The sequence below is a fragment of the Tinamus guttatus genome, unplaced genomic scaffold (assembly GCF_059628265.1).
Source record: "Tinamus guttatus ecotype Peru unplaced genomic scaffold, ASM5962826v1 Tinamus_guttatus_pri_ptg000710l, whole genome shotgun sequence".
In the NCBI taxonomy this organism is placed as follows: Eukaryota; Metazoa; Chordata; class Aves; order Tinamiformes; family Tinamidae; genus Tinamus; species Tinamus guttatus.
In genome coordinates this window covers 318,601-332,543 of record NW_028289244.1, presented here as the reverse complement: position 1 = coordinate 332,543, position 13,943 = coordinate 318,601, and positions in this window count along the sequence as shown.

Below are 13,943 nucleotides of genomic sequence, written 5' to 3'. Positions count from 1 at the left end.
TTAAGTATATGTTTTTTAAAAGTAAATATTTTTAAACTATGTATTTTTAAAAAAACAGCACAAAATATGATTTAATTTAAAATTACAACCTCTGTGACAAAGGTAATCACAATAGCAATAAAGTTTGAAAGTTGGGCTAGTTTGAAAGACTTCGTAAGTAGAAACTAAGTATTGCCCTGAATGGACAAAAGAGCAAGAAGTCCAGAGTACTTGAAAGGAATGGATCCAAAGGATATTGAGGCTGGGAAATGTTGGAAGCAGCAGCAGGTGATGGAAAGCAGCTTTTTTTATGCTGGATTCTCCTGCTCAGATACCTGGTCTCACAACACAAGTTTACCAGACAGCTCTGACGAGGCCCCTAGTGCTCACCATATGCTCCAGCTCTGCAAGGAAGAACACGGCACATCCAGCTTGCCAGGCATGGGCTGCCTTTCCCGCTCCAGCCCACCCGGAGACCCGGCCAGCCTCCTCTGCACAGCCCTCCGCAGTGCAGGAGGAAACGATCTCTCGAGGTGGCACCGGGGAAGACATTCCACTGTGTGAATATGTGTTCTGGGTTTTAATTAGGGATCTGTTCATTGTGTCAACTTCTGTGCCAGTACTCAATTACCTATGCAGGCTTTAAAAACAGGCTGTGATCACTTCAAGGATAATGAAATTCCCTGAATAGGAGAAGGAATATTGACTTTAAAGGTCTAAAAATGTTGAGCCACTGTTTTTAGAGCAGCTGTGACTCATCTGCTTTGTGGAATCCCAGGTTATCATTTCCAATTGCAGTCTTTGACAGCCCTCATTACCTTGATTGGATCTTGATAACATTTCTGCAGTTTTCAGGTATTAGATTCTATGTAAAAAAATACAGAGACACAAGGAGAGGGGTTTACCTACCTGAAACCACACCAAGGGTTACAGCTCTGCATAATGGCTTCTAATGCAAACCTATATAAACTTTAAACTGGATGATCCATGGCATAACAAGACCTGTCAAGCACAAGTTACCTTACTGCAGCTGAAATATGAATAGATATTCACATCACCTAGCACACAACAGACAGATATTGCTACTGGAGAGGACATGATGGAAACATCCCGTTCCACGGTGAGCACTGGTAACATTTCATTGTAATATGGTTACGAATCAGTCGGCATTTTCATCAGAGCAGCATCTCCAATGCTGAGAACAGATAACTGTCGGCAAAAGGGGCTGCAAATGACCTCTACTCCTCTTTCTGTGCATCTCACTTTCAGAATCATCTTGCGGTGCTGAGAGCAGAAGTGCACGCAGAGGAGCTGGGAGAAAAGGCAAAAGATACTGTTTGCTGGTTACCCACTAGCAGTTATCACATCACCATCTACTAGCTAGCCTGAGCAACAACTGGCATTAATTTCACTTCTCTTCTTAGGGGAGAAAACATCATTTGTATTCCCCTACCCGCTAGCTCTCCCTCAAAATGATCCACGAGATTGGAGAAGACACACACAGAACCAACGACTTTCTCCTGCAGTAAAATATACAAGCAAGAATTTCTCTTTGCAAAGTCCTGTAGCACTGTCATCAAATTTTGAAGAAACTAAGCCACGGATTCAATTTTTTATTTTATATACTCATGGGTCTGGGTTAGTTTTCATCTTGTTCTTTTTTTGCTCTTTTCATTCTTGGCTATTTATTTATTCATTCCATTGAAAATGGAAAAATATTATAAGTATTTTTGTCTCTTTTTCAGTTCTGTTTTTAAAGACGTGCATATTTACACTGATCTGAATATTCAAGCTGAAGAAGGCCATGGGTGCGCAGCGAGCGCCAGCCTGCCCGCACGCCCTCAGAGCACGCCAAGACCCCACGAGCCCTGCGGGAACACACAGGGCAGCGCGGGCAGCAGCTCCCTGCGAGCAGCAAGCGCCAGCGCGGCCCGCGGCGCTTCCTGCCAGGTCTCAGGCACCACACCGCCCACCCGCATCCTCCCCCATGAGCTGAACAACCTTCTGCACCTGCCAGACAAGACCCTCCACCTGTTCCGACATCCTCCTCCTGGTAGCACAGGGATCGCTTTAGCGAATTCAATTCTCCGAGGTCCCGAGGCAGCCCAGGCATCCCGAGAGCTGCTGGGCTGGCTGGTGGGCAGCCTCTGCAGCGGTGCTGCCTGGGGAACTGTCCTTGTCTGCAGGAACAGCACGCAGCCCAAGTCCTACTCGAAGCAGCGCACCCAGCTGCGCGGGAGGCAGCCCAGGGCCCGGGAATGGCACTCACCGACAGCTCCGCTCCGATGGCAGAAGCTCCTTCTTCGGTACCACTCCGTGCCTGACGATGCTGCTGGGCCACAGCAGCACGGAGGACACCGATAAAGATGGTTTCTCCTTGTTCCATCACAGAACTAAGGCATCTGCTCAAGCTCCAAAACCAGAAAAGCGGGAGGTTACAGATTTGACTGCTTACATCACTCGAAAGTTAAGTACCCACAATTGAGAAATACATCTTAGCTTTCCATACACAAAAGAGGATCTTTTTTCTTCTTGATTTTAAATAAATTTTACAAGACTATTCAAGTACTGCAGAAAATTGTGGCCCAACAGATGAACTTGCTCCAATTTCAGTTTTAATTAAGTTGTTCTAAATCAGCAAGAGATTCACAATCATTTTTTAATTCTTCCCTGATTTTGAAGGTTGTCTCCAACATGCAGCTTCCCTATAGCAAATGCAGTCTCCATGAGAACATATGAGGGGGCAGCAGTCGAACCTGAACACTGATGCCATAACAGGAATAGTCTTTGCTCCTTTGTATACTTAGCTCTCATGTGAATCTTTGCATTTTTCTTTGATATTTGCATTAGGTCCCAAATGTAGATGTGGAAGATCCCCTGATCCCACACAGGAATATTGGCAGCTCAGAGTTTCACTGATTTCTCCCTACTGTAAAATCAGGGTTAGGCACTTCTGCTAGCACAAAGTCTACCAAAGCAGCAGACCAAAGATAATCTTCTAGGACTGGCTGAAAGAAATAAAAATATTGGGAAATGTCAATTCCCTAAACTTGAAAAATATACATAAGAGATTGCATGGTTAATCAAAAAGTGCAGCATTTTTTTTTTCTGGAAGAGAAGAGAGGATGAACCTGGAGAATCATCACCCATGCCAATTGCAAGTTCTTTGCCTTTTCCATTTCTGCAAACAGGGAATAGCAGGCACGTACATCAATTCAGACAAGCAATAGGTGTCTGCTGAGTTAAATAGCCATGGGACATGCTGCGAGAGTCAGAGCCTCTGCCTGCAGGATTCCAAGCATTTTAGCCATGTCTATTCAGAATTTTGGAAAAATAAAACAAAAGAAACAAACTCAGAAACCAAACAAGCTCAAATGTTTTCTCAAGAGACTCTTAGTGTTCACACCAATTAATGCAGGATTCCAGCAGGTGAGCTGCTTCCCTTCCCTCCTGGGAATGATGTATTCAATTACTGGCAACAGATGCATGCAAGTAGGAGAGCAAAACAAATTCTTTCTATTTCTGCTCCACACATCACTGAACATTTTTATGCAAAGCTTTTTGTAAATTAAAAAAAATAAAAAAACAACAACAGAAAACACACTACCCACTTCCACCCTATGCATTACACTGCATTGCTCAGTTTAAATTATCCTGAAATGTGGCGCTGTCTAACGACCTAGTAAGTGGTGCCAGCCTATTCTTTGGGCATCTGCTACTTCAGGGAGCCTCCACAAAGGGATAAAGAATTTGGATCATGCCTCATGCCTGATCAGCAGCAAGTGCATCTCAAAGCAGCTAGGCATAATCTGCACAAATAAGAATCACTGGGAATTTAGTACCCTACCTAAGGGCAGCTAAATGATTATCAAAATTTAATGCTTGTCTTAAAAGATCTGCCATTCTGCTGTACCCACACAAATGAGATCATATGGACCAAGACTGCATGCACGATTCTGCATGAGTATGGGCAGCTCAGACACTGAAGAACTCAGCACTTTGTGTTGGATTTCACATTTTCACCTGTCACGCTAAGCTCCTGGTCCCACTGCATTTCAAAGTGAACAGAAGATACCCACAGAAACATCATGAGAGAACAGAAAATTCTGCTTGAACGCGCTTAGCTGATGTAAGTGGTCACTGCACCATCTATTAGAGAATTTTGTCATTTTTACTCCAGCTAAGGATCAGGCCAACAATTTCTCATAGGAGGCTAGCCAATATTTCAAATCAGTCTTGTTATTTTGGCAGCTTATCTCTATGTACAGAAACCAATTATTACTGGAATGGATTCATTTTTTATTCAGTTTCATTTTGAATACTTAGCAAGCTCTCCTTTCCTCTGCTGTTCCTAGACTGCTTGAAGAAAATGGTGGCTGAATAATCAGAAGGGATCCTGTTGGGAGAGTGGTGGGCATTTTCCTTCAAGTATCAACACACAGAAATCCTTCTGCAAATACCTTCAAATACAGAAGAGACAGGCAGGCCCTCCACACAATCCTATTCACATCTGTTTCACAACCAATTTGCCCACCATGAAGATACAGTGGTCCACACCTGGGAGAGCCTTCACCAGCCCCCTTGGGAATGCCCAACCAGCTGCAGGTAAAGGAGGAAGAAACAGCCATATTGCAAAACCACAGTAAAGAGCAAAATCTAATGTTCTACTTCTCATTTGTGAGAATAAGCTTATTCTGGAACAGGACTAAAGATGCTCATCTGAGTAAGCATACTGCGCTAAAATACACGGCCAGCTGATATTCAGCCATCCCTTTGTCAGACTCCAGTGGGGTCCATCACGACCACACACTGGTTCTGTCTCTGTGACTCTGTTGACAGTTGCTGCTACCAGAACTCAACTACTCAATGCTCAGAACACACAAGAGGGACAAATGCAGGAAACTGTTCCACAGGAACGCACACCCTGGACATTCCCAGCTCCCGTCACCACCCCTCCCTAGCTCTCTGCCACCCCGCCAGGCTTGCTCCATCCAAACAGTCCTACATGTTCTAGCACGACGTTGCTCCTGTTCTCCTCCTTCCAATCCAACTTATACTTATCTTCACTTCAGTGTCTTCCTTGAGCTCTCAGTCAGGGAAACAGCCATGGTCACCATGGCCAAGAAATACAAGTTTGAGTTTGAGAGGTTATAACCTTCGCCCTCCTCTCATCAGTTGTTTTTGTATTTGGGGAAAGGAAGAGATCTCTATAGCACTTGCAAAAGCTTCATTTCTCTAATGATGTTACCAGTCTACCAAATTCTTTATATAATTGAATTTTCTTTTTCTCTATGCTTCCATGGAGTTTGAGGTATCATACTCCATGCCATGTACAACAGAATTGACTATCAACTCTGCACAGCTGGGTTCAGCTGCACTGGCCCTCCTCAAGAAACTCATTTTTCTGAGACTTTTCATTTTCAGCTCTATCAAGGTCAAAGCAAAAACAGACTGTTTTAACTCTTCTTGAATGGAAAGAAAATAAACCACACTACGCACAAAAAAAATGTTCATGCAGAATTTTAGGAATGTTATTTTCAACAACTACTAAAGAAATGGTCATGAAATTCATCTGATTGGCAATTACATCCTTGTACCATGCAGCAAATGATTCTGATTTGGAAACAAAACTGTTCTCACATCTCAGTACATCCAATTTTCAAGGTCATTTCTGTTTGTACGCATGTAAATGGGATCACTGCTTCTCTGTGTAAATCAAGATGGAACCACCTTTAATCAGCAAAAGTCCCTCAGGAGCCTCTGAAGTCTTTGCCCACCCTGAACTCAAAGCAAATGCTCCTTGGGGTTTGTGAGATTTCTATCCTATGGAGCAAGACAGCCAGGTGCTGGCCTGGTTAGTTCTAAAGGCCATTGGGTATGAGAAACTCATGCAGATATAATGATGGAGGAGGAAGGATTTAGCTTGATACAAGAGGCAACACTGGGCTGAACAGAGCACAGCTGAGCTGGGCCCCATGCCACAGAGGTCAGGCCAGCACAGGACAGGCTCCCACGTCCATCCTCCCAGTGGGCCATCGCTGACCTTTCCCTGCCCTCGCCCCTTCCTTCCCTCTCACCCTCATACCAGCTGGGAAAACCAAGCGCTCCAGGTGCCTCTACCACTGCAGTAGCTTTTCTTTCCCCTCTTTTATAGACATACTTATGACATGGCAGAAAAAAAATCCATGAAAATATTAAAGTTGTGTAGTTTGACATGGAAATGCTCTCGTGAACTGTGGAGCAGGCTGGTTTGATGTCCAAATGCTCTGATATATACTTGAATCAGAACTGTTCTACAGTTTAAAACATGCTCTAGTGACTTCTTTCTTTTGCTTTCTTTACATGCAACTGGATGTCTCCAGCCCTGAAGAAAGGGAGAAGCACAATATGACCATGGAACAAATCATCAAGAGAAATGACCGGAACAGACCCACAGTGCCAGCAAGCAGCGCACCCAAGCGCTCCGAGGATAGCACTGGGCATCCCTGTACCCTGCAGGGATCCTGCCCATGCTCACCACCTCTTACAGAGACACTGCAGTGCTATGAGATCAAACGGCTTAACCCATAATCCTCCTATATCAAATAAAATATTGCAGCACAAAGTTCTATCCTATCAGTTCTCTTGCTGTATTTAAAACTGTTAGTTCATCCGCCTGGTTGGCTTGGAGCCCCCTTCCCAAACAGGTCAGGAAGCTCCAGGGAACACATGAGAAATACAGCAGGCACCAGCCAAAAGCAAACCTGGGCTCCCCCTGCACCAAACACCAAATCACTACGGGAGCTTGTCCTCTCCTGGATAACATCCCTGTAATTTCTCCATATGATCCGTAACTTAATGAATTTATACGTGACCAGCTTCTTAGCTTTGTGATTTAAGCCAAGACCATACTGTGTGATTTCATTTTAGAAAGTTTTTAAACCATATAAGATTTAGAAGAGAACACAAAACACAGCAAACCATGAGTACAGTTAGCACTTGTGCATATGACTGAAACACACTGTGCACCTAGGACCCAAGCAAATGCCCACAACTGCCTGTGGTCCTTCCCACACTAGACCAAAATGTACTATATCTGAGCAAGCACCTGTAATTTCAAGGCAATCTAGATTTTTCTCATTCATAGAGTTCCAAGTAGCAGAAAAAACAGTTTGTACATAACTGGGATTTTTTTAAAGGGTCCTAGCACCACTGGAAGACAGCGAGACCTCAGATTGCTGAAGCCTGCTCAAACCAATTAATTTTGTTGAGCTTTGCTCACAGCACTCCCTAGGTTCAGACACACAAGCAGGACACTTGGGGCAAAATGCAATATGACCCCGATCTACGGTAACTCGCTGCATGAACCCCCTCAGCTCACAGAGAGACAGACAAAGCAGCCCGACTCCACGGAGAGGGTCCTGGCGGGAATCCCTGCGCGCCAAGGCGCTGCCAGCCAGCGGGGAGCAGCCATGCCCAGGAGGCTGCCAACCCCGGCCGCCCTGCAACCTCGCTGTGGTAGCGCCCATGGATGAGCCAATGCGCAGGGCCAAGGACCATGAAAATGTAAACAGAGCCCCAGAGGTTTGAAGTGCCTTGTTTCTGGAGTACTGCACTGGAATATGGCATTGCCAAACAACATGCAGCGGGACGCAGCCTCAGGTGGCGTTTTTAGCTTTCAGGACACCAACATACTTTTTTGGGTCTAAAAAGGTATTCGTGCAAGTGAATGGGAAAAATGGACAACTTTATGAAAAAACAAAGCCATATTGCCAAATTTCAGCTACCCTGGCGCTCGCTGCAAGCCTGCGGCAGGGACAGCCCACAGGCCACACAGCCTGGCCCTCACCAGCCCTCCCTGTCCCACACTGAGAGCCACCAGGGCAACAGGCTGAGGCTAGGGACACTCTGCAGTGACTACAGAGAGCCCAAAATGACCTCAGAGGGGTCAGGTGGCAGCTCTTCTTTGCCTCCTCAGCTGACAAATGACTAAAAAAACCTTGTCTTATATCATGGGGTGAAAATGGGACAGGGCTAATCACTCAAATTATTATACAGATGATGAAATATTTACACGGTGATACTAGAGGGCACTAAAGAACATACACAAACAGATCTAGTGCCCACTGAATGAGGAAAGAACTTTCTCCCAAAATACTGCATATCAACTGATTTATTTCATTTTATATTGCCTGGACAGGATTGTCAATCTCACAGCTAAATCTCCAAAAATTTGTCTTAAGAAATAAACAGCTTTATTTTCTTTAATGGACAAAATGACACTCCAGGCACACAAGCCCAGAAAGAGCATAATGAGAAGATCATGGAGATGTTACAGAGAGGCTGTGAATGGAGCACTTGCACAACAGCAGGAGCCTCCCAAAAGCTCCGGAGCTGCCCTTTCTGTATATTGTATGATGACACAGTCATTACCTAATCACACCACTCCATTCTGCTCTGCTGGGGCAGTTCTACACGTGCTCCTCAGCACAGACATGCAAGGCAGGCAGGAGAGGTACCACTTTCTGCACACTCCATCAGCACTGGGAGAGAGAAGTGAATGTGACTTCTGCCAATCTGAAAGCCATCTGACGCGCTGCAGTAAGGCTTAATATACAGTTTTGTAACTTGAGCGAACTGAGAAAGACGATGATTCTGGGTCAGAAAATGTGTGCTGTAAATAATGAAAAATAAAGCCAGGGAGGAACAGGCTGAGCTCAGGCTCAGTGACGCAACGAGGATTCGAGCAGCTACAGCTGTACAGTTGGCATGCTGAGGGCTTCAGTGCTGCACAGGCACTTCTTCACTCTCAGTAAAAATAGCACCCGTGGAATGGTTAGCAGGGATCGTAAAACGTGTCAGGAAGTAACAGCGTTGAGCAGACATTTGGGAGTATGGAATGAACAGCCAGAGGAGGAACGAGGGTTTGTGCGCGACAATGTCATGACTAGTGCTGGGCAAAGCGCCTCAGTAGCAGCGCTGCAAAGGTTTGTTGGGCGCGCGCCAGCATGGCCAGGCCGCTTGCTCGCACACTCTGCGCAATACAAGAGTTTGGTCCATGTCTGCAGGAATTATTGCAATGCCACCTAACAACTGCATTAATCATTCAGTAGGAACTCCTAGTTCCTGTAAGGCCAGAGTCTCAGCGCTCGCTTTTGACAACACATCCACCAACAAGGCATGCCGTGAAGTTTTCCATCCCGACTCTGCAGGTGCATTTCAGTCCTGAAGCAGTTGCTCTCTCCACTGCAGCCCACACACACCAGGGACAAGGACCTCTAGGCACATTCAGCATGGCTTTGTTGCCCAGAGAAGACCCTGAATTGCGCACATAAATGTATGCAGATCCACTTTTTGACTCAGAGGTACAAAGCATTAAAGCAACTCAGTCCCTACCTATGTTTCTACATAATAGCAGCAGACGACTTGTGAGTAGAATCCTTTAATCGAAGGATGCAGAAATTATTCATAATTTACTAACTGACATGTAAAGCCTGAAAGACAGTTCAAAAGAGAAAATCATCCTGCTGCACTGACAAATAAGGCTTAAATTGCAAGTGTCCTAACCGTATGTTACTCTTGACTAGAGCCTCTACAGAAGAATAGGCAAGGGTAGCAGCATGACAGGAGACCCTCTTTGCAAAGGGTGAATATACAAAGGCTGAAGTATTTAAAGGATTAGCACACTTTGGGTCATCACCAGAACCAAAATATGTTCAGTTTGCCATCAGAGATCCTATCAAGACCACTGTTAACCTACTGCTCACAGTATGACCTTGGAAACTGTATGAAAACACATAACAGTCCCTCATAGCCCTTTCCATCTCTCTAAAAACTTATCTTACTACAGTAATGTCATTTTTTACTCAAATGTATTCTGAAAGAAATAGGGCACCCATAGTGAATTCAGATCTCCCTGGTCACTGAGCAGAGCCAGCAAGGAGAGCAGAGACACATGCACACACACAGATCCACACACACGGATGTGCTTCTCCTGCAGCAGGACACGGGCAGCCCCTCAGCGAGGCTGAGCGCTCCCCGCCGCCTGCCTTGGCTGACTGCAGCCAGCAGAGCCTGCAGACCGAGCAGCCCTGGGGCTCAGCTTACCAAAAACAGCCGTGACGAAGAGACAGCTGTGAAACGCGGCCTGGAGCTCATTGCGACACGCTGGGGTGCGCTGGGGCCTTCCAAAAAGACCGAGTGATGCCACGGAGCAACTACGTCAAACCGGTGCTGTGCATGTTTTGAAACTCGCAGGGCTGCTGACATATTAAATCTCACACAGAAACACTCAGGCAAATGATCCGAAATACTCTCCCTATCATCAGAACTTTGGCCATGTACTGAGATGCCGAGCACATGAATGCCCACACCGCACGCGCTGCCTCTCGAGAGCCAGCGCCCTGCACCCCAACATGGGCAGGGCCGGGCGCAGCTTCCGCAAGGAAGTAGCAGCAGCCGTGATCCCTGCGCCCTGGCCATCTTCCCACGCATCTGCTCACAGTGGGACTGTTCTGGAGAGCAGCTTTTGGTTTGAGACCAGCTCCTGCCCTCAGCTAGGTTAGCACGCCGCCTTCCCCCTCTGCTCCTCACCAGAGTTAAGATAACTGTTCATTTATCTGCAGCCTCTCTCGAGCATTTGTTAATGTACCAAACTGTCCAAAGGACTTTCCGAGCATCAGCGTGACTCATCCTGCCGCACCTTGCACCCATCACTGCCTCCGGCCTTCCACAAACCTCTCCAGAGCTCCCGCTGTGCTGCCATCCCACCGCGCGCCGCTCCCAGCCCCAGCCCCTCCGTTTGCTAATTCCCTAGCCTGGGAGAGCAGATGCCTCTCTATCAAAACTTTCAGCACCGAGCGCTGACATTTGGAGATAAACAGAAAAGCACTAGACAGGCAGCTAATTCTCATCTCGTCCTGCTCAGAATTTCGATTACAATTTGCTTTTAAGATGTCTATCTGCAGCGCAAATAGGGAGATATGTCAGACATCCAGCACTGCTAATAAAAAGACAACATCACACTTTGCATGTCAAACTGCAGCGCAGATAGGTTCAGAAAATTCACAGCACATGTAAAATCCTATTAACTGCACCACCACTTGAAGCCCCAGTTTGAAGCTGCAGCACCAGCTCCTTCTCCGCACTGACCATGGCCTTACAGGATACATCGTCCCTCCGGCTCCGAGGACTCTATTGAAGCTCCCTGGCCGCAGAGGCCAAAGCTCCCCAGCCTCCGGGGCAGGCGCAGCCACCAGGCAAGGGCAGGTGCCTGTGCTGCCTCTGCTTGGCCGCGTCGCCCCTTGAGCACAGGGCCTCGTCACCAGTGCAGCCCCATGGGCAGCAGCACTGAGACCAGCAGCGTTGGCAGCCCCGGGGTTGGGGACAGTGATGCCCCAAGCGCAGCTGCCTGCAAGGGAAGGAGTCAGAACCCACTGGGCCCCAGCAAAGGCCCCTTTGAGGGCAGATAGGTGCAGCTAGTCCATGCTCAGCCCAAAGCCTTCCCAAATGCCGAGGGCCTGCTGGGGCAGGCTGAGGGCTGAGCGCATCCGCCTGCACCAGCGTGAAGCCTGGAACCGGTGCCTGCAGCCCAGCAAGGTGGCGGGGCCGCTGGCTCCGCACTGCTCCTGGCTCCGGAGCTCCGCAGTGCCACAGCCACTCCCGGGAGACCATCCAGTTGGGACAGCGACACGGGCTCATGGGGAGCATCTCCTGCCAGCGCCTGCCCAGCCTCACTGCAGCCTCTGGGCTGCCGGCATAAACCCGAGCACCCTGACACCACAAGCACAGCACGCAAGTGCACCACGGAAACCGCTCCTCAAGGGATTTACAATCTGTATGAAGCAGGAGACAGGAGGATCTTTTCAACCAGGCTTGCTGTTATGGCCATTTGATACAGGTTCTCAGTACAGAGCACTAAAAGACACCTTGCAGATGTACAGGAACCCTCCTCTCGACAAAGAAAGGGAAAGCACAGCGTATCTGTGCTAAATGAAACAGGCCGCTTCAACGGCGCTCTGCAGTGACCCTCAGCAAAGCTCTGAGCTGAGCTGTGATCTCGACAGCTCTCTGAGACTTTGGTCCCTGCTGGAGCTGCCAACCACCAGCACCATGAATGGGGTGAACGCCCTGCGCAGCCCCCTTCAAATGGGACCAAATCCCTTGGATAAACACAGCAGCTTTACTCATCAATGCACTTAATGCAACATAAAACCACGGGCCTACCAATATCTTAGCCCTGAATAAACACTAAAAACAGTCTTTTTCGATGTGCTTATGACTGCTTTTGTAAAGCGAGAATTAAATTATTTAGTGGCTAAGGAAAGCACAAAATAATGAGTATCAAAGGGCAGCTTTTCAAGCAATTTGAGCAGGATGCCACATGCATTTCATCTTTGTAAGAATTTATTGCACTCACGAGGGCAAATGACCAGAAGAAGCAACTGGTATACACAGGAGCACCATCCAGAGAACAATTAGCACCACAAGTAAATGCCCAAATTACTTGAAATGTAACCACTGTAGCTGTGAATTTAAGCATATATTAAAGCCTTTGTCACATTACCCTTAACCTAAATAAAAATTGTGTGCAAGCCACACAATTTTTGTGCACGCCAGCTCCAACATTTCCATTCACATGAAAGCTCTGTAATTAAAACAAGAAGTCAGTAAATGTATCCTGCTTATAATACTGAAAGCACTTTAACTCAGTCCTTGCAGGTTTTAAGGAGAATCTCTTGCAAGGCTATCTTGACACTAGCCTGAATGCCCGCATTCAAGTATTTCGACACAAACATCTATTTCCCAGAACACCACTTAGCAGCTGATGTTTGTTTCATCTAGTCCTCAACATGAGAAGCTCCTTGGCAGGCCAGCAGAATGCGGTTAGTGCGTAGCTAAAAATGAAGCAGGCAATGAGATCCAGACATTGGTCAGACCTGACAGCTTGTCAGGCTAAGCGCAGTGCTTCCACACACATCCGTGGGACCTGGAGCGCCCCGAGCACGGCAGCTCTGCCCACGCCATACCCAGGTGGCTGTATGCACATAATGCATGGCAGGCAGCACTGCAGACCGATGGCAGAGCACAGGGAGAGCCTGGGGACAGTCCTGCACAGCTGCAGTCGCTGAGGTCACTGCCAGGGCTTGCCAGCATCTCCTGCAGAAGTTCCCATTGACAGAGGAAGCTTCACGAAGGCCTGCTGATACATTACCAGCAAAGCCTCTACTAATTTTTGGCCTTTGGCAGAGCTTTTCACTTATCTGGAGGTTTTTGAAAGCCCCCAGAATATTTCTGACTCAATTCCTATGGCTGAAAAAACATTTCTGAGACAAGTGTGCGTCCATGGAAGAGCTCAGACTGCAGCTCTTTGGAAAAGGCTTCCCTCAGATCTACAAATCCATACAAGTTCTCACTCTCACACTTGCTTCAAAGCAACATTTTGAGGACTTCTGCTGTGCTACCGCTGTTAAAAAGCGCACTGAACAACTACACCAGGAGCAGCAGCTTTGCCACATGGCATTAGCTGCTTTGCTGTCACACAGACAACGAGCTGGGCCCTGCTCCTTGCGGAAACCCTGTGCTCAGCCCCCCAGAGCAGGACTCCTCTCACCAAGAGCCCTGCTGAAACACCAGCAGCTTCTCCGTGCGTCCGAGCGAGGTTAGGAAAGCAGAGGCCAGGCAGGCAGCGCGCCGAGCCCCTCCACGAGGCCGACCTCCCTCCTGCTCCAACGGGGAAATAATCGCATCTGTGGGAGAGCAAAGGGAGAGGCAGACTGTGTTTAACTGCTGCAGGAACGCCCAGGAGAACATCCATCCACATCTTCACCCCAGAGCACAGGGCCCTCAACAGGACAGCTGACTGCCTCTCCATCAAGCCCCACGGCGCCTCTGCGACAAGCCCACCCGGGCCCTCCTCAGCACACTACTGCCCGGCTCCCCTCTGCTCCTCTGTCTTTATTACAATTCCTGATCACCTCCTTCCC